At 47.1% G+C, this 23,950-nt stretch overlaps 1 protein-coding gene across 2 annotated transcripts in view; it reads left to right on the top strand.

The window, feature by feature from the left end:
• The window catches only part of GMDS (GDP-mannose 4,6-dehydratase), a 3,238,640-nt gene that overhangs the window by 1,453,029 nt on the left and 1,761,661 nt on the right, over nt 1–23,950 (top strand). The gene's annotated exons all lie outside the window — the stretch shown is intronic.

The raw sequence follows: 23,950 nt of genomic DNA, 5'->3' as shown, positions 1-23,950 counted from the left end.
CGGAAACCGCCCTCATTGACTTAAAAACTCAGATTAAGGTGCTGAAAGATAACAGGAAGTTAGCCTGCTACTATTACTAGATCTTTCAGCAGCTTTTGATTTGGTCAATCACCAAATCCTATGCCAGACCTTATATCAGCTGCCCACTTTTCAGACTCGGCCACTGCCTTGATCAGATCCTTCTTAGATAACAGATCTATTGAGTTTTTTCCCCATCAGCTTGTGCTGAGCCTTCTCCCATTCACTGTGGTGTCCCCCAAGGATCATGTGTATCACCAACACTTTATAATGTGTTCACCAAACCACTGTTTGATGTTCTTGACTATCTGGGTGTCTCGTACACTAACTATGCTGATGACACTCGGATACTCATCCCCATCACCAGTGATTATGCAGCGGACACAAAATCCTTGAATTACGTCTACATGGTTATTCAGGCATGGATGGCGCAACACTAACTTTGCCGCAATGACGACAAGACGGAACTCCTTATCCTGGGTTCTCATCAACGTCTTAAAAAACTTGACTCTTCCTTCAAGTCGTTCACTATTGATGGTAACATCATTAAGGTCTCTAAGGATACCAAAACCCTAGGAATTTACCTCGACTCCACACTTTCACCGTCTAGAAAAGCTAATGCTGTCAGTTCATCCTCTGCTTATACATGCAAACTTATTACAGCCTGTAGACCATTCCTGACCACTTCCAATTGCACTACCCTGGCTAGAACACTTTTCATGTCCAAGATCGATTACTGCAGCACCCTTTAGCTAGGGACTAGTCAATCCAACCTTAAACTGCAAGTCATTCAGAACAACGCCATCAGAGCAGCCCTAAACATACCTAGAAATTAGCACATCTCTGACCACAGATGCAATCTTCATTGGCTCTCTTTTAAGCAAAGAATCTCACTGAAAACACTTGCCCTTACACACAAGTGCCTGACCAACCAGGCCCCTATTTACTTAGCCAACAGACTCACATTTCACACCTCTACTCGACCTCTGAGCACTGCCTAAGCACATAGTTTATCCCATACTAGATTCAAGCTTCAGAAAGCTAGTGGTGTGAGTTTCCCGGTCTTGGCCTCTAAACTATGGAATGCCCTGCCTAATTCTATGAGAGCTGAGCCCTCCTTCCAATCCTTTAAGAGCAAAACCAAATTGTGGCTCACAGTCCAAGACATTTGAGATACTCAGCGCCATATCATGGATACGGTCCCCCTGACCTGCACTGTGATTGCCCTCTTTATTCCACTTGTATATCCTACTTGTATATAACTCTTGTATTCCTCTTTGTACTTAGACAACTATTTTCCCTTGTAAATCTAAAGTATATTTTATCATGCCTGTACATTCTAACGCAACCTCCTGTATATCTTATCATGCCTGTACTTGCTATACTGCATATTTTGCTACATTTTACTATATCTGTACTTGCCACACTGTAGATCTACCTGCACATTGCCTGTAAATTTGGCAGAGCTACCTGTTCTTTGTCTGTACATTTTAATCTCTGTAACCTAAGATATGCGCCCAGATGCCTTTGTGCCCGGCGCGTTATATAAATAGACAAAATACAAATACATTGTACCGTTGTTTGCAGGGTCATGGTCTACATTTCAACACTGAACACCAGTGGTGGAAGTGGGTGGGAGCGGGTGGGAGCGGTGCTCCTCTACTTTTTAAAATTAAGTTTGACTGTTCCTATACTTTTGTTTTAAATAGAAACCGTTCCAGAATGGTTTTGTTTAAAAATAAAAGTGTAGGAAGCAGTTGAAACTTGCACTACAGTGCACTGCACTGAACGTTCCCCTAAACAGCAGGCTCATTTGTTTGGGGGGTTGTATTGTGCGTGGAAGGGGGCATGACAATGGGGTTTGTGGGGAGCAGAGGCAGGCCAGCAGCGAACATAGTTCCACTACTTCTTTGTGTACACTCCGACCACTGTTGAACACTCTTTAAAACTTTGTTTCATCACCAAGTAGGTACTACCTTCTTACCGTGTTATATATATTACTTCAGCACAGCACTCTAGTTGTGTACTTACTTGCCATTATTATCATCTTTGACAGATATTTTTCTTAATGTGGAATCGATTGAGGTACACATTTCTTTTAATTATCATTTTTGTCTTTTTTTATATATAAAATGGCATGGATAAACATAGATGTGCAACACTAGCATTCATTATGAGTCTCTTTGAATAGATATGGTTAATTTTGATTTCAAAAGTTTGGCCAAGATGTAATTTATATTGTTGGGCTTTTGAGGCTACACAGCAGTGCTTATTGAGTAGGAATATTTGGTAACACACTATTCATAGGTATTATTTCTGTTGTTTAACAGATTGGGAATTACTGTCCCGATGAAGGCAAATCTTTGCTGAAACACGTTGAGAGAATCATCCTTTTACATAATAATGTCTTGAAAATTCATGAAGACTCAAAGTTGCTTACTGTTGGGATAATTTAACTATCAAGTTTTGTCATTTTCAAAATGTGAATGTTTTGTAAAAATGTCAGTTAAACGTCTTGATTGGCATTTTGCCAAAGTCTTGGATACCATTTTCTCCAGTATTCTGGCCTTGTAAAGAGGGGATGGGAACCCCTCTCATCCAAGGGTTGGGCGACTCACATGGGTAAACTCAAAACTAGCCCCACCCCTAAAAGGGAAGGTGGAAGTTGGGGGGACCCAGTTTTTAGCCCTTCCCCTTGTGCCAGATTAATGTGGTGCAGTACACAATTGTCTCATACCATAACCCAAGGGCTTGCCAGATTTTCTGTTTTTCCAAGATCCGACCTGAAAGAGCTGATAAAGTAATATCCAGCCAAGAAGACAACATTGTCCTGCGCCCCACGCTTTGCACTCCTTGGTCCCTGAAACCTGCAGCCTGCTGAGTACAGTAAACTCTCCAATTGCTCCAGGCTGAGCAAGACATCACATGCCACAGAGAAAGAGAGGCTGTGAGGATGCCACTACGCGTCTGCAAGGCAGAGGGTGCAATGTTCAGCAAAACAAGTCGAGCCGCTGGGGGCCGGAGCCCCTAGACCACAAAGGACTTCAAAAGGGAAACACATACCCTAAAAGGACTTGGACTTACATTGATACATCCAGAACCGGGATTCCCTTACAAGTATGGAGGCAATATAGTACCCGGCTCACCCTGGTTGATCCATGCTGAATCCATGCAGAGACTGTGGACAGGACTTAGACCACTTTTACAAACTGGCCTGAACATACACATTCACAGGGTGGAAGAGTAACTGGATTGGATGGTGCCAGATGACCAATCCCAGTAAAAGGAGGAGAATTGGAGAGGAGGAGGAAATCAGGAAGTTTTGTGTTGTTCGAGTGAGAACAGTAGGAGGGAGGACGTGTTGCATCATGGAGACTGTTTTTGGAACAGGTGAGGTATTGATTTAGTGAGTGCAACAGTATTGCTGTGTGAGTGAGCGTTTATGTGCAGTGAGTGACGAAGTCTATTTACTCTAACAAGAAGTGTTTGTGAAGTAGCTGTGAGAGTGAAAGAATGAGGTGTAGTAGAGAGTGGGAGGAGGAGAGTAGTAGTGGAAGGAGGGTAGTAGTGGGAGGAGAGGGTACTAGTAGGAGGAGGGAAGTAGTAGTGGAAGGAGGGGAGCATTAGTGGGCAAAGGGAAGCAGTAGTGGGAGTAGGAGAGCAGTATTGGGACAGAGCATTAGTGGAGTGAGGAGAGTATAGTGGAGGTGGGAGTAATAGAGCAGGGAGTAATATCAAAATGTGGAGGCGAGGACTAGATTGTTTGAGAGAGACAGGAGGGAGAGAAGAAAGAAAAGGCAGTAGGGTAGTGACAAAGTGTAGAAAGAGGGAAGTTGAAGGTAGAAGATAGATTGAGCACACAAGCTGACATTGAGTCTTATGGGGAACCTGCAATGCACATCCCAAATAGCATGTAGAACACCTGAAACTGGATAGAGTAGCGAGATCGCGGATGTCCCTCATGATGATTAGACAGCTAGCTAGCTAGGACTCCATCTCCTGGTCTTCCCGTCTCTGTAACTGCAGGCTGGTGGTCTGCCTCCCCTTTCCACCATTGGATGCTCCTCACCACTTCCAGTACTTGACTCATTTCTTAGCAGCGACTCAGCCCTCGGAGGCCCAGCAAAGAGTAAACAGGGGCAAACAGCTAAGGGGCAGATTACAGCTTTACTTTCACTCCCTTTGCCTTTGAGCTATTGATTTGCTGTGTCCTACTACTTGCTACCCGTCTTCACCATGCACTGCTCTTACTATCTCTTCCTTTCTCATCTGCTTCTTTCTCCATTCTCCTCTGCTCAAAACCAATTCAACTCTCTTCCTATCTCTATCACCTCTTTTCCTCAATGCCACCCCTCTTCTTGCTCACCTACTCCAAAACCTCCAACCCTAACTTTCCTCACACTTCCTCTTCTCGCATTTATCCCAAACGTCTCTCTACTTCACAGACTGAACATCAGTATGCCTCTAGATCTCACTCTCTTTATATTGTTCTTTGTAATGTGCAATCTGTCTTTAAAAAGACTTCCTTTACCTCTGACATCCTTCCTTCCAATTCTCCCTTTCTTGACCTCATTACCGTTACAGAAACCTGTCTTTCTCCCTCAGACTCTTCAACCCTTGCTGCCTTTCTCGACCCAGCCTACATCTTCACCCACTCTCTCTGCTCAACTGATATTGGTGATGGTGTAGGACTGTTTGAATTTTCCAAAAGTCCTATCTATCCTACTCCCCTATCCCCCACTTTGTCTCTCTCTCTTTCAAATACACCGTCTCCACAATCACTGCTCCCTATGGCATTCCTATTATATATCTCTTTATAGGCCATCTTGTCCCGCTGGTCAATTTATTGACCTCTTCTCTAAACAAATTGACTCCCTTCCTCCCCATCATCACCTCATTGTCACTTGTGACTTTAACCTCCCCTCTCTCTACACTCCTGTATACGCTGACTTTAGCTCTCTTCTCCTTAAACAGTCACTCTCTTTTGTCCACTCTTTACCCACCCAACCAAATAGTAACTCCATTCTCATCTACTCTCAACTATTCACCTCTACTATCTCCACCACTTCTTCTCTCTCTCATCATTCTATCGTCTTTGTCTCAATCTCCACTCCTACTTCCACCCCTCTCTCTCCATCTATCACTTCCATTGGCAAGCGCAGGTTTCCCACTTTCAAACTTGATGTCTACCTTACTGACCTACACCACTCTCTCCTCCTTTGCAAAATTCAGCGTTCCATTTACTGATAAGAACTTCACTAACTTTAACACTGCTCTTAACGCTGCCTTCTCCACTCAATCCCATATTACTATATTCACTCGTAAAAACCCCTTCCATTCAACGGCATCCTTCTTCTCTCTCTCATCATTCTATCGTCTTTGTCTCAATCTCCACTCCTACTTCCACCCCTCTCTCTCCATCTATCACTTCCATTGGCAAGCGCAGGTTTCCCACTTTCAAACTTGATGTCTACCTTACTGACCTACACCACTCTCTCCTCCTTTGCAAAATTCAGCGTTCCATTTACTGATAAGAACTTCACTAACTTTAACACTGCTCTTAACGCTGCCTTCTCCACTCAATCCCATATTACTATATTCACTCGTAAAAACCCCTTCCATTCAACGGCATCGGATTACATCTACCATCCGCACCCTGAAAACAACAATGAGGAAAAATCTTTGAACTTGGCAAAGGTCTAGACACTCCTCAGATCGCCAACTCTACGTGACTACTATTCAAAGCTACTCATCTGCTCTCGACTCTGACAAACATGACGTCTACCACTCTTTCATTTCTTTCATTTCGTCTCAATCCACTTAACATAGGCACCTTCAAAGATCTCTCAGCTCATGTTTCTCAGCTAAACCCTCCTCCATCTCCTCTACTCTTTCTGCTATTGGTCTAGCTCCCTACTTTGCTTCAAAAATGTACAACATTCAAAGTACCCTTGCAAATTACCTTCTACCCCCACCTGCTTACTCTTCTCCACCACCTCTACAGTCCTCTCCTGTGACAATGTCTTCCTTTGCCCTCACTAACCCTGATAGGGTTCTTGACCTTCTCTTCAGAGCTAACGCTTAATGTGCCACCATTGACCCGCTATCCCCACAAATAGTGAAACTCATAGCTCCCAGTGTTGCCCAATATTCTACTTCCATCTTCAACTCCTCTCTTGACAGTGCCACTTGCCATCATCCTACAAGTCAGCTACAGTCATCCCTCTACTCTATGTCCTTCACAACTATGCTTTTTCACCTCTCGACAAAGTCCTCAACTTTGCTGTCCGAACTATCCGAACTGCCCGAACACTCTTCAACCTTCCCGATTCACCATCATCTGCCGAGCCCTCGTCAGTTAGGCTAGTTAACTGTGAGACAGAGGGCAATGTATAAACTCATTTACATCATCTCCAAAGCTATAAACTGACTTGCCTCACACTACCTATTGGCCTATCTCACACCCTACTCTCCCCCTCGCTTCCAATGATCATCTTCAGCTCACCTCCTTGCCACCTCTCGTGCCCCTTGCACTCCCTCTCGTTTCCGCTCTTTTTCTCTCCTCACTTGCTTACTCTGGAATGCTCTTCCTCTCCAAACTACTCCTGTCTCTATTTAAATCCAAACTCCCAGATCTCCTCATTTCTGAAGAACGACTTGCATAGCATTCTATGCCACCGATTCTCCCCGTTCTCCTTGCCACCTGCCTCTGACAATCCCACGGCACTTATCCCTCACCCCCACTTCCTAAAACTCCCTCCACTATTCTGTTCCTGTATCATGCATGATTTTCCACATCCATGGTTCATGTTTCTACCTCACCTGCATCATTCGGTCTTATATTAACATCCTTTCACCCATTGGTAAGGACATATCAGTAAATAAATGGTAAAACGTTTTGTAAGCGTTTTTGTGCCAACAATGCATTGTTTCCCTGTCATTTTCTTCAAATAAATAAATAAATAAGTAAATAAATACATACATAAAATATCATCTCACAAACTCACTATTATTCTTAGGCAGATATTAGACAGTAGGGATTACCGTTCGGTAGCACTAACTGAGGTTTCAGACATCTCAGTTACGGGGGAGAATCCACGGGAGATGAGAGAGATGGATGGTTTTAGGCCCAGCAAAATTCACAATAAAAGCCTTGAACTGTCCTCGAGACTCTGAGTGATTCCTTTGCTATCTGTGAGACTTCTAAGACCTTTTGGGGGTAATTCATAGAATTCAGCGCTAAAGTGGCACACGCGGCTGTCGCACTGTGTGTGCGTGCGATAGTCTACGCCAGCCACGTGCGCTAAAATCCATTTCCGCGCACAGCGTATTCATGGATTTCAACATCCATCACCAGCTGTGGCGCAGAGTGGCGCGGCGACCCTGCAGCAGCGCCAGTTATGCCCCCAAGAACGGCCCTAGCGCAAGGAAAAGCCATCAAAATCCTCAATCCAGTGCAAAGGGCTGCAGCAAACGCCGAGCGGGGAGCGTGTATTACTGGGGTTCGCGGGAAGTCCTACACATGATTGGCCTGGGTAAGTGTATTTCAGGGGTGCGCGGGAAGTCCTACACGCGATTGGCCTGGGTACGTGTATTTCAGGGGTGCGCGGGAAGTCTTACACGCGATTGGCCTGGTTACGTGTATTTTGGGGTTGCGCGGGAAGTTTCACACGCGATTCCAGCAGGGTACGTGTATTTCGGGGTGCGCAGGAACTTCCACACACGATTTCAGCAGGGTACGTGTATTTCGGGGTGGGCGGGAACTTCCACACGCGATTTCAGCAGGGTATGTGTATTTCGGGGTGCGCGGGAACTTCCACACGCGATTTCAGCGGGGTACGTGTATTTCGGGGTGCGCGGGAACTTCCACACGCGATTTCAGCAGGGTATGTGTATTTCGGGGTGCGCGGGAACTTCCACACGCGATTTCAGCAGGGTACGTGTATTTAGGGGTGCGCGGGAACTTCCACACGCGATTCCAGCAGGGTACGTGCATTTCGGGGTGCGCGGGAACTTCCACATGCGATTTCAGCAGGGTACGTGTATTTCAGGGTGCACAGGAACTTCCACACGCAATTTCAGCAGGGTACGTGTATTTCGGGGGTGCCGGGGAGTCCTACACGTGAATTGGCAGTGTTGTTTCTCCCAGGTGTCCCCTCTACACCCTCCACGCCCCCCTGCAGGCAGCCCACACCACAGGGGACTACCCCGCACCCCTGGTCATGTCCCGCAGGCAGCCCATCCACCATGGGCATGCCCCCCAGCCAAGCCACACGTCAGCTTGCACTACTGATCACCAACGCATGACCCCCTGCACTCCTACCCCCCAGCAGTGCAGGGAACCTGCCAGCAGGCCCCCACTCATGTCCCACTCATGTCCCCCTGCACCCCCAGCCCCAGCAGTCAGGGGCACCTGCCAGCAGGCCCCCACTCATGTCCCCCTGCATCCCCACCCCCAGCAGTCAAGGGCACCTGCCAGCAGGCCCCCACACATGTCCCCCAAACACCACGCCATGACTATACAGACCCATGGCCCTAATGCCAACCCAAATCCCACCCCTCCACCCCCAGTGCAAACACCCAACAAACCACTGCACCCACTCCCTAGTAAATCACCCATTCCATGATAGTCTGAAAAGAACCAGCATGCCCATCAGCAAATGTCCTACAGAGCCACACAGTTGCAACACATGACTGTGCCAATGCTCATGGAGACATGCACCAAAATCATCACTGTACACCACACCAATAATGTTGAATAAAGAAATGTATTAAAAAGTATAACAAATGTCAAAATGAAAAGTACACATGCAAATGAAGAAATAATTTTTGAAATAAGAAAAAGAAAGTCAAATCCAAGCAAGAAAAGAAATCCAAAACATGAAAAAATATAAGTGGTGCATCCCCAAAGTCCATAGAACGAAATCCAAAGATGGAAACCATAAAAAAACATTTCTCCATGTGAATATGACTAAAAGAAGGAATATAAATGTCCTGAAAATTGAAAACGAAAGTCTGAAGGGTCCATTATCCCAAAAGCAAATGAAACCTACCAAGAACCCTATCTAAAATACAACTATATACAAAAAGTGGAGCAACGTCTGTGGACTCCAAATCATAATAATAAAGAAATTAAACCTAAACCTAAATAACTATATACAAAGGCGGCGGGCTAGTCCGACGGCTCACTGGTTGATGTCATGGGCCAGGGTATCATCGAACTCCTGTTCAATGGCTTGGAGGTGGGCATGTTCCCTGGCCCCGAGGTCTCGCAGGGATAATGTGGTGTCCAGCTCCAACTCCTTGCGAATACCCTCGAGGCACTCAGCCCACCTCAGCGCCCTCCGCATGGAGTTCTCTGCCCTGACCATTGTGAGCCGTTCCTCCTCTGCCCGCCGCCGCTACGCACCTATCTGCTGGCCCAACCACTCCCACACAGAAGGCACTCCCATTCCAGGGTTCTCCTGCCCTCCGGCCGATGCCTGCCCCCCTGAAGTTGATTGCCCCGAGCCATGATGCCTCCCACGTCGAGCCTGCCGCTGCCTCCGACGCAACTGCCTCTGCCAGCACGACGGCATCCAGGCTGATGGAATCCACCGACGCCGTCGTGCACGTGCCCTGCCCGATGATGCCGTCACATCCTCCATCTGCTGGGGTCCAGTTGCTGGTGTGTCCACCCCTGCTGGACCTCCGACTCCTGACTGTGGCAGGGATAGGATCCCCACCGAGTTGGCTGCGTTGGTCGGGGCTGGTCCACAGGGGGCCCTGGTGGGATCTGGGTCGGAAGATGGCATGGAGAACGACTGCTGCAAAGCCTCCACAGAGGAGGAAAGGGTCGCCAGAGTGGCCGACACATGTACGAAACCTCGATCATGGCCGCTCCCAACTGGGCCACGTTGGCACGGTGCTCTTCGTGATGACATGCGTGCTCCCCCCGGGAAGCACGCACGTCATCACGAATGACACCCGTGCGCAACGCGACACCAATCAGGACCTTCTCCATATGGCCAGGGGTCCCCTCGTCCGCAGGTGGAGGGGAGTCAGATGACATGGACATCCCCCCTACCTGCGAACGGGCCTGAGATGGGGCATCCCTGCTGGTGCATGGTGGTGCAGTCACAGTGTCAGGGACAGTGACATGCACAGGCCCCTCCACGGCGACCTGTGCTGCCTCCTGCCCCTGCCCCTGGACTGCACCACTTGCACCAGCAGGGATGCCCCCACCAGGCCCCATGTGCGGCTCAGTAGTGGCCTCCTCCTCTGTGGAAACCACCAACCTGGATGGCTCCACACCGTCTTCCGCCTTTGTAAGCCCCTGTGGGGGCTCACCCACCCCTTCCGCTGCAGCCGTGGGGGCATCCCCGCCGCTTTGCTCCACAGCGCCGTCTCCGCCCTCTTCTTCACTTGGCGCTGTGTAGAGGGAGACATAGAACACAAGCATCAGGGTACTGTACAATGGTCCCCTAGACAGGAAGCAATAGCATATGAGTGGCACTGTGAAAGATCACTTCCATCATGTCCCTCCACAACACATGGGTCAGTGCAGGCAAAACACATGTGGTAACAGGCATGGCGCATGCTATGGACATTAGCATACATGTCCAAGGGACTCTTGAAACATACAATGTTGTTTTGGAACTCACATGCATCATGGGTCATGCCTATCACATGCACACACTTCACCGTAGTTTCATCCATCTGGCCTCGTACACCCCAGACACAGTGGATGCAAGGATAACTAGGCTGCATCAGTGAATCTGAACATTGTCACAGACATGTGTCATGCATCCATGGCATTCACAAGTAACAGACACGCAGGTCAGACACACAGATATGGACACCATACATGTACATGGCATCAGCACCCATCCCTCACCCCCACCCATGTCCAGGAACAGAGACTGGCATGCTCTCATGTGTCAATTCCGCATAGGTCTCCCCATGTTGCATTTAAACACATGCACCAACCGTGTGGTTCACACATTACTGGACTCACATGCATGACCATGATGTCCCTGCACACACACATGCGTGCATGGCCTATGTCACACATACAGGCAAGTATCAGACAACCAGCACACTGCAACATGCCCTGTCTCACACAGCAATGCTTGGCCACTTACCGCTCGACTCCAGACAGGTCTGCCTCTCAAGGAACTGGGCATGGAGCGCTGGGCGTACGCGTTCCAGGACCCTCATCTGGATGGTACTCATGCTGCCCCGGCCCCCCTCCACGAGGCGCCGGGCCTTTATGCGGGTCCTCTATCTCGAGTCCTCCCAGCGCTTCTTGACTTGCTTGATGTTGCGGGTTGCCACCCCCTCCGCGTTGATGGCAACCACAAAGTCGTCTCAGATCCTGTCCCGTCCTTCCTTGTCGGCGCGTGATGATCCGAAGAGGGCATCATAATGCCCCAGGACAAGCTCCACCAGGACACCAACTTCCTTCTGACTGAAGCTGGTGGCCCTCTGCCCCTCTGGCTGGGGGTCGCCACTGGTCTCAGATTGTGTTTGCCCCCACATGGCGACCCCCGAGGCAGGCGTGGGTGGGCAACTGGGTCCGGGCTGTGGAGCGATGGTATCCCAGTCGGGAGTCTTCTGTTCCAGCAGGGGTGGGCACCGCAACTGGACCCCTGCAGATGGCTGATGTGCAGGCACCAAATGGCAGGGCACGAGGGCAGCAGGCAGTCAGGCAGCAGCAGATGGCAGGTGGGAGCGTGCTCGGGGCTCTGGGGGGCAGTGATTCGGCCTTTTGGACAGGAGCGTGGTCTTCCGTGTGTTTTCGCGTGGCCAGCTTGATACGGAGTGATTTGGCACGTGAAAAAATTGCAAGTCAGCGTGTAATTCGAGGAAAGGCCCTTAGCGCGTAAGCGCGTCTGCACGCATATGTGATTTTATTGGACCAAAGGCCCTTAGCGCGTAACCGCGTCAGCACGCATACGCGATTTCATTGGACCAAAGGCCCTTAGCGCGTAAGCGCATCTGTGACGTATGGCGCACGGGCGTTGCCCTGGCAGGGCTTGAAGATCCCACGTGAATTTCCATTGCTCTGTACGTGCTTTCCGTGGGGTGCGGTGCGTGTGTTTTCCAGGCGTTGGGGTTCACACGCTATTACTTCACAGCGGGTGGGTGTTGGCTACGCGTTCTTCTGCACGCACACGGTGAGTGGTACCCCGCTCGCCCAAGGCCTATCGCGTGTGAAACTTCCTGCGCACCCCTGAAATACACGTACCCCGCTCAATCGCGTGTGAAACTCCCGTGCACCCCCGAAATACACGCACCCCGCTCAATCGCATGTAAAACTTCCTGCGCACCCCCGAAATACATGTACCCCGCTCAATCGCGTGTGAAACTTCCCGCGCACCCCCCGAAATACACGTACCCCGCTCAATCGCATGTAAAACTTCCCGCACACCCCCGAAATACACGTACCCCGCTCAATCGCATGTAAAACTTCCTGCGCACCCCCGAAATACACGTACCCCGCTCAATCGCGTGTGAAACTTCCCGCGCACCCCCCGAAATACACGTACCCCGCTCAATCGCATGTAAAACTTCCTGCGCACCCCGAAATACACGTACCCCGCTCAATCGCGTGTGAAAATTCCCCCGCACCTCCGAAATACACGTACCCCGCTCAATCGCTCAATCGTGTGTGAAACTTCCCGCGTACCCCCGAAATACACGTGCCCCGCTCGCACAGGCCCAATCACAGTATGGGACATTCATCATTGCTGTATATTTCCACTTTTGTAATGCACAGGGACGCTACCGCCTGCCTTTGTGTGGCAGACGTGTTTCGGCTTGTGCATGTCTTTGGCTGTGCGCGGGTTTGCCCTATTCGATTCCATGAATACGTGTGGTTCGAGTGCGTGTGTGCGTTCCGTCTGCTTTCCTGTAGTACATCCCCAGTTACGCCCTTATTTTCACGCGTTGTTCCCCATTCCGCGCGTTACGCCCTGTGTTCAGCCCACTTTCTGGTGTATGCGCCGAGGTCGCGCGCTTTCACTGTGCACGTCGCGCACGCCGTTCGGGATGTTGCAGTGACGTGTGCGCCATGCACGGGTTTGGCGCACATCCCGAGGAAAACACGCCCAGGGACTTCCATGAATCGCACGCCAAGATTTTCGGCGCGCGTTTGTTCCATGAATCGGCCCCTTTGTCTCTATGTTCCAGAAGGTACATGCTTGTTCAATAAAATACAAATAGTTAAGACTCTTAATATGTAGAATATTCCACACATGTGTTGTCCCCATCTCTCAGAACATTCTTGGTCCTCTGCTTGGGGCTCTGACTGCATCTCCTACTAAAGCAAGTATGGCAGCAGCCATCTGATGACTTTCATAACAAGTCTCTTCCACAATAGTATTCAAGCCTTCCTGGCTGAATTAGGATTTCATTCACCAGCTGATGGCCAGATAGTAGTCATTGCAAGACAATTTGCACCAGTGCTGGTTCTTCAATTTCTTTCCCTTACACTAAGGCACATCTCAGTGACTAGTTTACTTTCCTGTGGTACTGTAATCACTAAGGGTGTCGAGCATGCCTTTGGTATAGACATAGTTTTTGCAACATTTTGTTTTTGCAGTGACCTATTGGTATAACATTTGATTTTATGCCTGAGTTTCTGCTACCTTAGTTGCTTCCACCCACATTGTAAATATACCAATCCATCAAGACTTGCTTTGTACTTTGCATATATTGCACTGAAAAATGTCAACAGAATAATTAACTTGCACTGAATTTTTAAACCAGACCTACAGAGAATTTACTTGAAAAATTGCTGCCTCCTTCTCTTCCTCAATCTCCTTCCTGTTCGACTCACCCGTCGTCCATATCCTTCCTTTTCCTCCTTCGAAACAATTTTGAATACACAGTGTCGCTGTTAATAAAATAGATTGGTTAATAAAGAATAGAAATCATTTTAATTCACAATACTGTCTAAAAATATTATCTTAACTAGCTGTGAATGTTCTTTAGTCTTTAGATTTACCCTCATCTCCAGCAGTTTCAGGGCGTCCTTCCTCCTTCTACACTTCGAATGCAGGCGAATTCCCTGAGTCTCCGTTTTTCAGATGACAAATCCTTAGTTATTTCTTGTAGTATGTGCACCTTGCCAAGCAGTGGGACTGGAGAAACCCGCACACCATTGGGCCATGCCCTCTCCTGAAACTGGGAGAGTTGTGCAGCTGAATTGCCTGCTGCCCCTACAGAAGGCCCGAAACAAATGTCCACTCTAAGACTCCCATTGAGTGGAGTCGTAGCCAGACACTCCCCTTTTGTGAAACGCAGTGCATCCTGAAAACACAGGTGCCTAACTTCAGCATCCCATTGATCAAGCCATGGCTTCTCCTGTGTCTTGAACCAGTATGTGTGGCATAGATTGGAGCAAGGTTCTGATGCATCGAACTGGAGAAAATCATTGCTTCTTGTTTGAGAGATTTAGATAAATATAATATCAGAACATTACTCTGATGAATCCTGAGATGTCGTCACTTCTGCCAGAGAGGGAGCACCTTCCCATGAGGCCAGGGAGGTGAGGCCACTACCGATAGTCCCCCTGGGTGTGGTATTCAGTGGGAGGATCTCTTGGGGAGAGACTCCCCCTCTAGGGATGAGGACGACGATCTAGGGAGAATGTGGTGTGACATCCCTTACCCTCCACCCACTTCCTTTAGCTTCCCTCAGTCCATGATGCCCACCTCAACATCCCTCACTTCCATACCACACACTTCTATTATGCATATGTGTGAAACTGAATACCCAACAGTTACTGAGACGAAGAAGAGTATGGATGACTTAATGTAGAACTCCTTGACGGTTACTGAGACTAGTAAGAGTAGGGATGACTTAATGAGGGTCTTCTTGACAGGCAGTGAGATGATGAGGAGGTGCAGAACAATGAAGAGTCCTTCTAATAACTTGAATGAGCATTTTAGCTGATATTGATCATTCAACATAAACAGTGAGGAAGGACTTACCTTTTTCTCAGACCCTCCCAGGGGGAACCGCGAACTGGGAGGACTTTCAGCACAGAAAGAAGTGGTGGTTGCTGTCCGGGATGCGAGAAGCCGAACCAAGGCATCCCTACCCAGTTTGGCGTGCACAAGCTGACCAAAGAGCTGGGGAAATGGGACTCTTAATGCAGGAAGCAGGTGGCCGGTGCAGTGGTGGGGGACGCACAGGCTGCCCAGAACGAAATGCTGCAGAGCTGCCACAAGTACTGTGGAGCAGTTGGAGAGCAAGAGAACATTAGAAGTTCCAGAGACTGCTAAATGAGGAGTGACAGAGACCCAGAAGGTACATGGGATCTCAGGGTAGGAAAAGGGGATAAGAGAAACCTCAAACGAAGGGTCTGGGACCCGTATATAACACAGAGGAATATTCTAAATAATAGTACATAGCAGGTGAGTGATCCTGGTCTATTAGGATTTAGAGAAGAGAGCAGGTTCTGGGAATCACAACCTGAGAGAGAGAGCATCACTAGTCATCTTCTTTGTGGCAGTACCTGGCAGGGTAGTGAACCGGGTCTGCCAAAGTGAATCACTAATGGAATTGTGATATGAGTCTGGGACCCACACCGACCAGTGTATTGAGAAAGGCCAGGGGAAGGGAGACATTCCCCCTGGCATTGTGTACTGTGATGAAAAGCCTGAAAAAGGCCAGGGCAAGGGAGACATTCCCACTGGCATTGTGAACTCTGATAAAAAGCCATCGAAAGGCAGGGGAAGGGAGTCATTCCCCATGGCATTGTGAACTCTGATAAAAAAAAACCTGCAAAAGGCCAAGGGAAGGGAGACATTCCCCTGGCATTGTGAAATCATGGAATCAAGTGAAAAGGGAATGCAAGGGAAGGGAGCCATTCCCTGTGGCTGTGTGTCAAGATACTTGTAGAAGGGAGACATTTTCCAGGAACCCAATAGTGAAGAAGTAACTATGGGCAATATGGAATGTTGATGTTTAAACTGGAACTTTACATTTTGAGTTTGAATTGAGAACTTTACTGCTCTTTGGCATAATAACCTGGACCTTTGATCTGTGCCTTGGAAAGGGATTGAGATGATATGATAGGTTATTTATAACACGCTTAATACCCAGAGGTTTTGTAAGCGCGGATCCGGGGATTGGACCTGTGTTGCTCTGTGGCATCTTGCTTCCAAGGCAAGCACATTGCCCCTGAGCTATCCTCTTGACACAATGTGGGGAAGGGAGTTATTCGTCCAGGTAATAATGCCACCTTACAACTGAAACTGTGATCCATTGTTCAGAAGATAGGTGCCATTCTTCTGGACCTAGAAGATCCACTACCCCTTTCATTGAGTTATAAGTGTGAGGGACAAAAGTGGGTTTTTCAGACAGGATGGTGGACTCTTGAGTTACAAGGACATCCTGACCGAATATTTAGTATTTTAGTTGGTATGCAACTACATATGCTAATGCTGTGTGCTCTCCCGTAAACAGCACGTAATCCCAATTGTTCATTAGTAAGGAATTCTGTTCTTTGCAATGATATCAGACGATTAGCAGATAAATGTGCCCTGTCGTACAGATGGCCAGGGAAACATCAAAGGGTTTATTGGTTGTGTTGGGGTTGAGTTCTGTAACAATAGAGCAGCTATTATGTAGATCTATTCAAGTTGGTTTGCTTTGATGTGACACCCAATGTGGTTTTGGACTCCTCTAACAGAAAAACAAAGATTCATAATTAATGCTATTTGTTTTGGATGGCGTGGAATCAAGAATGAAGTTGAACAGGATCCATTAGTATTACGTATGACTGTACTGCATTAATGTGAGCTAATATAATTTTCAAGCAGTGCCATGAATGCCTATATGGGATTTAATGTTAAACAGACATGCTGTGTGTGCGTTGTTGGCTGGTTACAGCCATCTATATTTTCATTGCATCCCTTTAAAAAAGCGAATTGTTTTTACTTTTCCTGGTCCATGCGATCATATTAATAGCCACCATGTGTATTCCCATCACTTACAGACTCATGCCTGTGACGCCACCCAATGACATTAGCCCTTTCGGTTGTCTGTTACCGTGTATATTGTGGCTTGATTTGATCGCAGTGCATCATATTCATGTCTGCCAACTCGGCTCGGGTAATAGGAACTTTGTTTTGTTATCCTGGAAGAAAAGTGGGGCATTCTAGCTTACACGGTGGCTGAGAAATATCTTGTGTCTCTGATGTATCTTTACTATCAGATGTAATTTCCTCCCTCCATCTGCATTCTTTTTGCCGAATCTTGCTTGTGACCCTTATTTACTGTTCTTCAATGTCGTTGCAGTAGTCCTGCATGACTATAGTGATATTGGGCCGACCTTTCCTTCAGTGGTTTCGGAAATTAACTCTGACCCATATGTCAGCAAGTTAAGAGTCCTTTTGTAGTCCCTGAGTAAGTACTCTTTCCCACCCTCAATGTGACTGATTGCAGCAGATCCGATTGCATGTTGCACCCAATTGACCAATATCTTTTTTTTTAGTATAATGCAATTACGCATATTCTGTTTCTTATAGCCTGGTTCCAGACGTGGGAACGGTACTCTTCCTTTGTAGGTAAATACTGCTTTTTTGCAGTTTTTATTGATTCGGTCATCTAAATCCCTATCACCATAGGTCCAAGTCTGTTGTGGTGATTGCTGGCGCACCAGTGACTATGCCTAGAAGGGTCCTTCCCCGAATTCCTTCAGCCACTTGTATATAGATGAGATCGTCTCCCCACCCACCAACCCCGGCACTAGAGTACTCAACAAGCAATATTACTTCCTTTATCCATTTTGCAGTAGTGTTCACATTCCTAGTGCTATCCTCTCACCCTGTTATTCAATTTCTCTAGGACTTCACTCCTTGTTCCTGTTAATCTTTCCTGGATTCATAAGGATTAATTTCACGTTGTCCGTAACTGGTCTAATTTATCAGAGCATCCCTAATGGGGTTTCTACAGGGCTCTTGCTTCAGAAATCCTGGAGAGTGAAAAGTGTTCTCTGACCAGAAAATGTACAAAGTCGTTTGGTAAATTAATAGTACTGTTCTGCTACTTGCCCTCCTTTCACAGGAGACGGGGATACCATAATTAGTGCACCGACCGATGACTTGGATAAGAAGAGAAAATGTGAATTCTTTTGCCCTGATTAACAGATTTTCCTTTCCTCTAATACATATCAGTGGGAGATTCTGAAATATTTGCGTCTAAATTTCGTTGATAGCAGAATGTGAATGTTGAGAAGTATGTCAGTATTTCACACCAGGTGAAGAAGTTCATCATTATGGTACTTAATTCGTTTCCGAAAATGGGCTCTTTTATCTCTAAATTCTTTTTGTTCCTCTTCAAAACCCTGCCACACTGGGAAGGCACTTCCTGCAATTCCAGATGAACACCTGGAAGCAGAAACTCTGACAAGTGATTTGATGAGGACCTATAGTTCAGGATGCATTAAGCATCTTTCAATATTTTATTTAGTGTCTTGGGTGTTTGGAATAGATCCATTTTTTTGTGGGGAAGGAAGGTGCAGGGGAATCCCCCTGCAATTTTTGGTAATGGAAAAAGTTAAAAACCAGCAGCAAAAAATGCAGCGATGAAACAATGCACAGTAAAAAGAGATAGAACCCATTACTGTTTGCTGCTGTCCATGTTATGCTCCACCTACCCCAACCATTGGACCCCTGACCGTTCTGGCCAGTCTTCCCCATCCGGGGTGGTTAAAAATCAGCACAGATTTCTAATAGGATGTTAAACCCGGCCCTTTTCACTGCACGACTCCTCCGGGGGACGGTGATGGCGGCATGGGGGATCAATTGTCCCAATTGGGGTTATGGGCCTGCACTCTGGGTTCCCCAGTCACCATAAAAGGAGCACAAGACGATTTTTCTAAAGCAAACTTATGCCATGAAACTTCCCTCCTTCTTTCAAGTGTGGGGCAGATGGTTTATTGTAGGGAGAAAATGAGAGATGAGACTGTCTTGAATTTAAGTGAGAGAGGCACCAGACGAATGCATCATGTTATTAATGATTTCCTCCTTGCACTAACTTCCATGACATGGGTGTGCTTTGTTAGGGTGCAGAATTAGGAGACTGACACACAGGTGGCATTTTTTGACTATAGACTTTTATGTAAAATAATAGGGAAAACCCTATCTGATCCTATTACTAAGAGGGGTTTCCCTATCTCAACCAAATACCAAGGACCCTGTCAGGACATCCGTCAAAGCAAGTAGTCCACCTTTGTGTGTCAAAAACCTATTATTTCCCTTACATTCTAAATCATAACAAAGCAAAGGGGTGATCTCCTTGCGCCAGAAGAATGGCTCCCTTCTTCTGGATGATAAAGGAGATTGTTCCCTTTTGGTTGATGAAAAAGGAAAAGTTCTTCACAGCGGTCAAAAGCAAACGTCTCAAAAGTTTACTTGGCTTGACAGTCCACCAACGCACATGGAAAAATAAAGTCTTGTATCTTTATAGTGTTGGGAGGGGTGATGACTCCCTTTCCGGTTTTTCAACACTTTTCACTGCGCCAGATGAATGACTTCTTTCTACTGGTCTTTACCCTGCAATACATAATGCCAGGGGGAGTGACTCCTTCCGAATAACATGTGGAAACTAGAGGGTAATTTAATGACCCAAAAGGAATAGTCCCCCTAAAATCTAACGAGAAAACAAAAACCAAAATATTCCTTTAGGTCATGCATTGTAGAACCCTGTGTAGTTTAGTGTCAGTCATTGTGACAGCTAGTAGTGTACAGCGTTTATCATTAAGCGTGCTGACACCTGTACTCAATATATTTTATTACAGACAGCAAACCAATTCTACTTTTTTTTATCAATAAAAAAGAGAGTTCATTCCATCATTTCATTTGTGTAGTTCACAGTTTTGTAGAACATTTGTGTTATTAAACAGCTAGTAGATAAAGTAGTAGTGTATACAAAAAACGGTAGTTTCCTATTAGCTCTCCACTTGATCTTCTAATTACAATTAAAAAGTTATTTTACATCCTCTAATGACCTTATTCACTCATTCACTTCCTATATATCCTAGTGACTCCTTCCACCTTGTCTTTCTTGGCTTGGGCTTCTCACAATGCCAAGCAAATGACCCCCATCTCTTGGCTTCTCACACAATGTTCACAAACACCAGGGTGGGATGATTCCCTTCTCCTGGCCTTTCTCAGGCTCTTCACAACGGCAAGAGAATGTCTCCGTGCTCTTGGCTTCTTTCACAATGTTCATCAAACACCAGGGTGTACGGCTCCCTTCCCGTGGCCTTTCTCAAGCTCTTCACAATGCCAAGAGAATGAATCCCTTCTCATGGCTTCTTTCACAATCTTCATCAACACCAGGGGAAATGACTGTCCGGCTTTAGTTACGTGTCAAACCCACAGACTTGTACTGGGCAGACCTGATATTCTCCCCTGCAAGGCACTGCCCTGAGGAAGATGGACCTTGGAGGAAATCGCTTTCCATTTTTTCCAGGCTTACCCTAAATCTGGTTCACTATCCTGCCAGGTATACGCTTTTTCCCAACTTCTTACTCTTTCTTCTCTTTGGGTCCGAGGCACTTTTAGTGGCTTCTTGATTTTTACTATTTTTATTCAGGTCCCAGACCCTGGTTTCTCTTCTACACAGACTTGGCATACTCTCCTGCCAACTAATGTGTTTAGCTTCTTTATCGGTACTATTTATGTTTGGGTCCCAGACACTAATTTCACTTCTCAGTGGACATGGGATATTCTTTTACCAAGTACTGTGATGAAGGAGCAGATATTTCAATTCATAATACCCGTAACGCGTTGTTGCCTCACGTGTTGGCTTGCCCCTACCGGTACCTGAGCATCACCCATTAACTTCAGTGTTTGTCGGATGCTCAGTCAGTTGTGGCTGTGCTCCTCTTCCACTCTTCCTTTGTTGTGTGGCCTATCCATCTCCCGTTGCCTGTCCTTGCCAGTTCTCAGGCTATGTTTGGTTCTGGATGGTGTCAGCATCACACTCACTCACCACACCACTGTTGCAGCTTCCTTTTCTCTTCCGGACTTCATCAGCGGCTTTTGGGAAAGGAGTCCCAGTATTACTGCAATACCGGGAGCAGACTGCTCTCGGCTCTCCCACAGCCTCGCCAGCTTCTCCTTTGCTCTTCCCGGGTTTCTCTGCGTCTCGCACAGATTGGCTGCTGCTTCTTCTCTCTCACCTTCTGTTGTCCTTCATTAGTTTGTATACTCTTACAATGTCGATTTAGACTGGGATGCTCACTTTGGTTCCCCAGAGTGCGCTTCATACCTATGAACATCTTCTTTGTCCCAGTATGATTATGATTACTCTCTGTTGGGTTTGCTGGACTCTTCCTCATCCCAGTTTCCCAGCATACTTCGGGCAAGTATTCCCTACTTTTCCATCTCTCAGTGGTTCTCACAAGGGCTGGACTATCTACTTGACTCAAGTATATGAAAGTGTGGGGGACTAGTACATTGTGTCCAGGGAATGAGGGTGAGGGAGGTTGGGATGTATTTTGAACATTCCACGTTCTCCCTGCGAAGTCGTGTAATGGTTTATTGAGAAGCCACCCCCAACACATGGAGTTCCTTTCCTTCCCTCCCCTCTCACGTGGTTATGCAACAAACTGCTTAACAGATTCTTTATTTTTAGCCCTATCTCAGACACATACCATGCCCCTTGGATACCTCTCCCCTGAGCTAACAATGACCCAAGAAAAAGGTCGGTGTACAGGAAATATATTGGTATTTATTTTAATTAAAAGTAATAGAAATTAGCACGAAAAGGTCAAAACACCACTTTATCCGTGGCACAGCACAATCAACTTCTCTAGGCATAAACAAATCACAAAAGTGAGTTAAAAAGACCACCACAATTCCTCCCTTTCTGTAAATATCACTTCACAAAATAATTACACTGATCAATAAAGAAGGCACTTATGTAATGTGGTGCGATTTTGATTTTACTGCAGGCTTAAAAGGCTAGCAGTAGTATTTCAAGATTGGTTCAAACACATATGGCAATTATGATTATGCCCACACTTTAGTTTAAAATAAACACAGGGAGATTCAGCGGTTTGTTTTTCAGACCCACCCCCCCTTGCTTTGGTCTATGTTGGGAAGTCAGACAGAAAAATTTGAATGATTTGGGGAAATTTGGATTTCAGACCCCCCTTACTGAAAGGCCTGTGTTGAGGGAAGCTGTATAAAATTGTTGGATTGATTTAAGAACAAAAACACCCCTCTGCCTTACAGAAGTCGGGGTCAGCTGGACAACAAGGATTACCCAATTAAATTATAGGCTATAGTTTTCAGCACACACTGGGAAGTGAGCTTTTTTTAAAAACTTCTTTTTTATTGATTTCAGCATGTAAACAAGGCAACAAAAAGAAAAAACAAAAACCCGACCCTAACCGCACCTCCCCTCCACCCCCACATCGGTCGTAGCGCCAGTAGGTCCTTCCTTTCCATCAGTCCCTCGTCAAGCCTTTAACCATGTATGTCCAGCAACTTTAGTCTTTGGGGACACCATTGTTCCCTAAACTCCCCTTTCAGGTAGTCCAGCGTCTCACCCCAATCAGCTGAGAAACTCCCCAGCTTATTATCGGCCGCGTATGTAGCCCATTCCAGTGAAACAATGTCCCACATTTTCCTGAGCCAGTCCTGCTCCGTAGGAATTGTTGAACTCTTCCAATTCTGCGCAATCAGACCCATCGCTGCCAAAGTGAAAACCACTCTCGCCTCAAAGCTCCCTTTCCGTTCCTCTTCACCGCCTGCTACTCTTTTCTCCAGCAGGGTCTCCCGGGGGTCCTCATTGCTCCCCATGCCAAGAGGCTGGAACTGGACACCAGCAATTATGCGCCAAAAAGGTCTAATATGAGGGCAGTCCCACCATATATGAGCAGCCCTACCCACTCCTCTGCATTCCCTCCAACAGTCCCCCGAAGTGGTCGGGGACATCGCGTGCAGGCGGGCCGGGGTATAGTGCCAGCCATAGATATATTTGTACCATACTTCCTGTAGTTGGGTCGCTTTAGCTACCTTTGGAATTGTCCTCCACTGCGTCTCCCAATCTTCCCTTTCCATTCTAGCTCCCGGTTGTTGCTCCCACCCCCTCATATACGGCCATGTGACCTCCGGGCCCATGCTCTCTAAGAATCTGTATAGATCCGAGATTAATCCTCTGGTACCCTCATGGGTTAGGAGGAACCGTTCGAATTGTGTTAGGTCGTGCGTAGCTGCCTTCCTGACCTGAGCCGACATAACCCAGTGTCGAATCTGAAAGTACCTGGGCCGTTCCCCTTCACGTGCCCCAAATTCCTGCTTACATTCCTCAAAATTTTTCACCTTTTGGTTATGAAACATATCCCTCAGCGTCCTACTGCCCCCTCCCCCATGCCCAAAATGCCCCCTTCCCAACCCTGGCGTAAAATCCCCATTGTTGAAGATAGGCGTGAACGGAGATGGAAAGGACGAGATCCCCCGCCTCTCCACTGCCCTGTCCCAGGTGTCCGCCATTCCCTTTTTTATAGCACTCAGATAGATGTGGGATTGTCTCAGCCATTGCGGGAGCCATAGTACCTCTCCCAGGTGATGTCAGGCAACCGCTCTATCCATTTTTACCCAATGCTTTTCAGAGTCAAGCCCAAACCATTCCCTAATCACCCGTAAAATCACAGCCTTATGATATCGCCTGAAGTCCGGAACCGCTAGGCCACCCCGCCCTCTGGACACCAGAAGAAGCCGCCAGGACAAGCGCGGCTTTCCGCCCTCCCAAATAAAGTCTTTAACCGCCCTGTCTAACATTGTAAATATTAATATATAGGATCGCCTGAAATAGATAGAGTACACGGGGAAGAATCACCATTTTAGGCCTGCCCCCCTATCCCACGCCAAGTTGAAATCCCCCATCAGTATCACCTGCCCCCTCGCAAAGTCCTGTAGGG

This window comes from Ambystoma mexicanum, chromosome 5p, assembly GCF_040938575.1.
Source record: "Ambystoma mexicanum isolate Mex_15411 chromosome 5p, UKY_AmexF1_1, whole genome shotgun sequence".
NCBI lineage: Eukaryota > Metazoa > Chordata > Amphibia > Caudata > Ambystomatidae > Ambystoma > Ambystoma mexicanum.
This window is presented reverse-complemented; position numbering and strand designations above follow the sequence as displayed.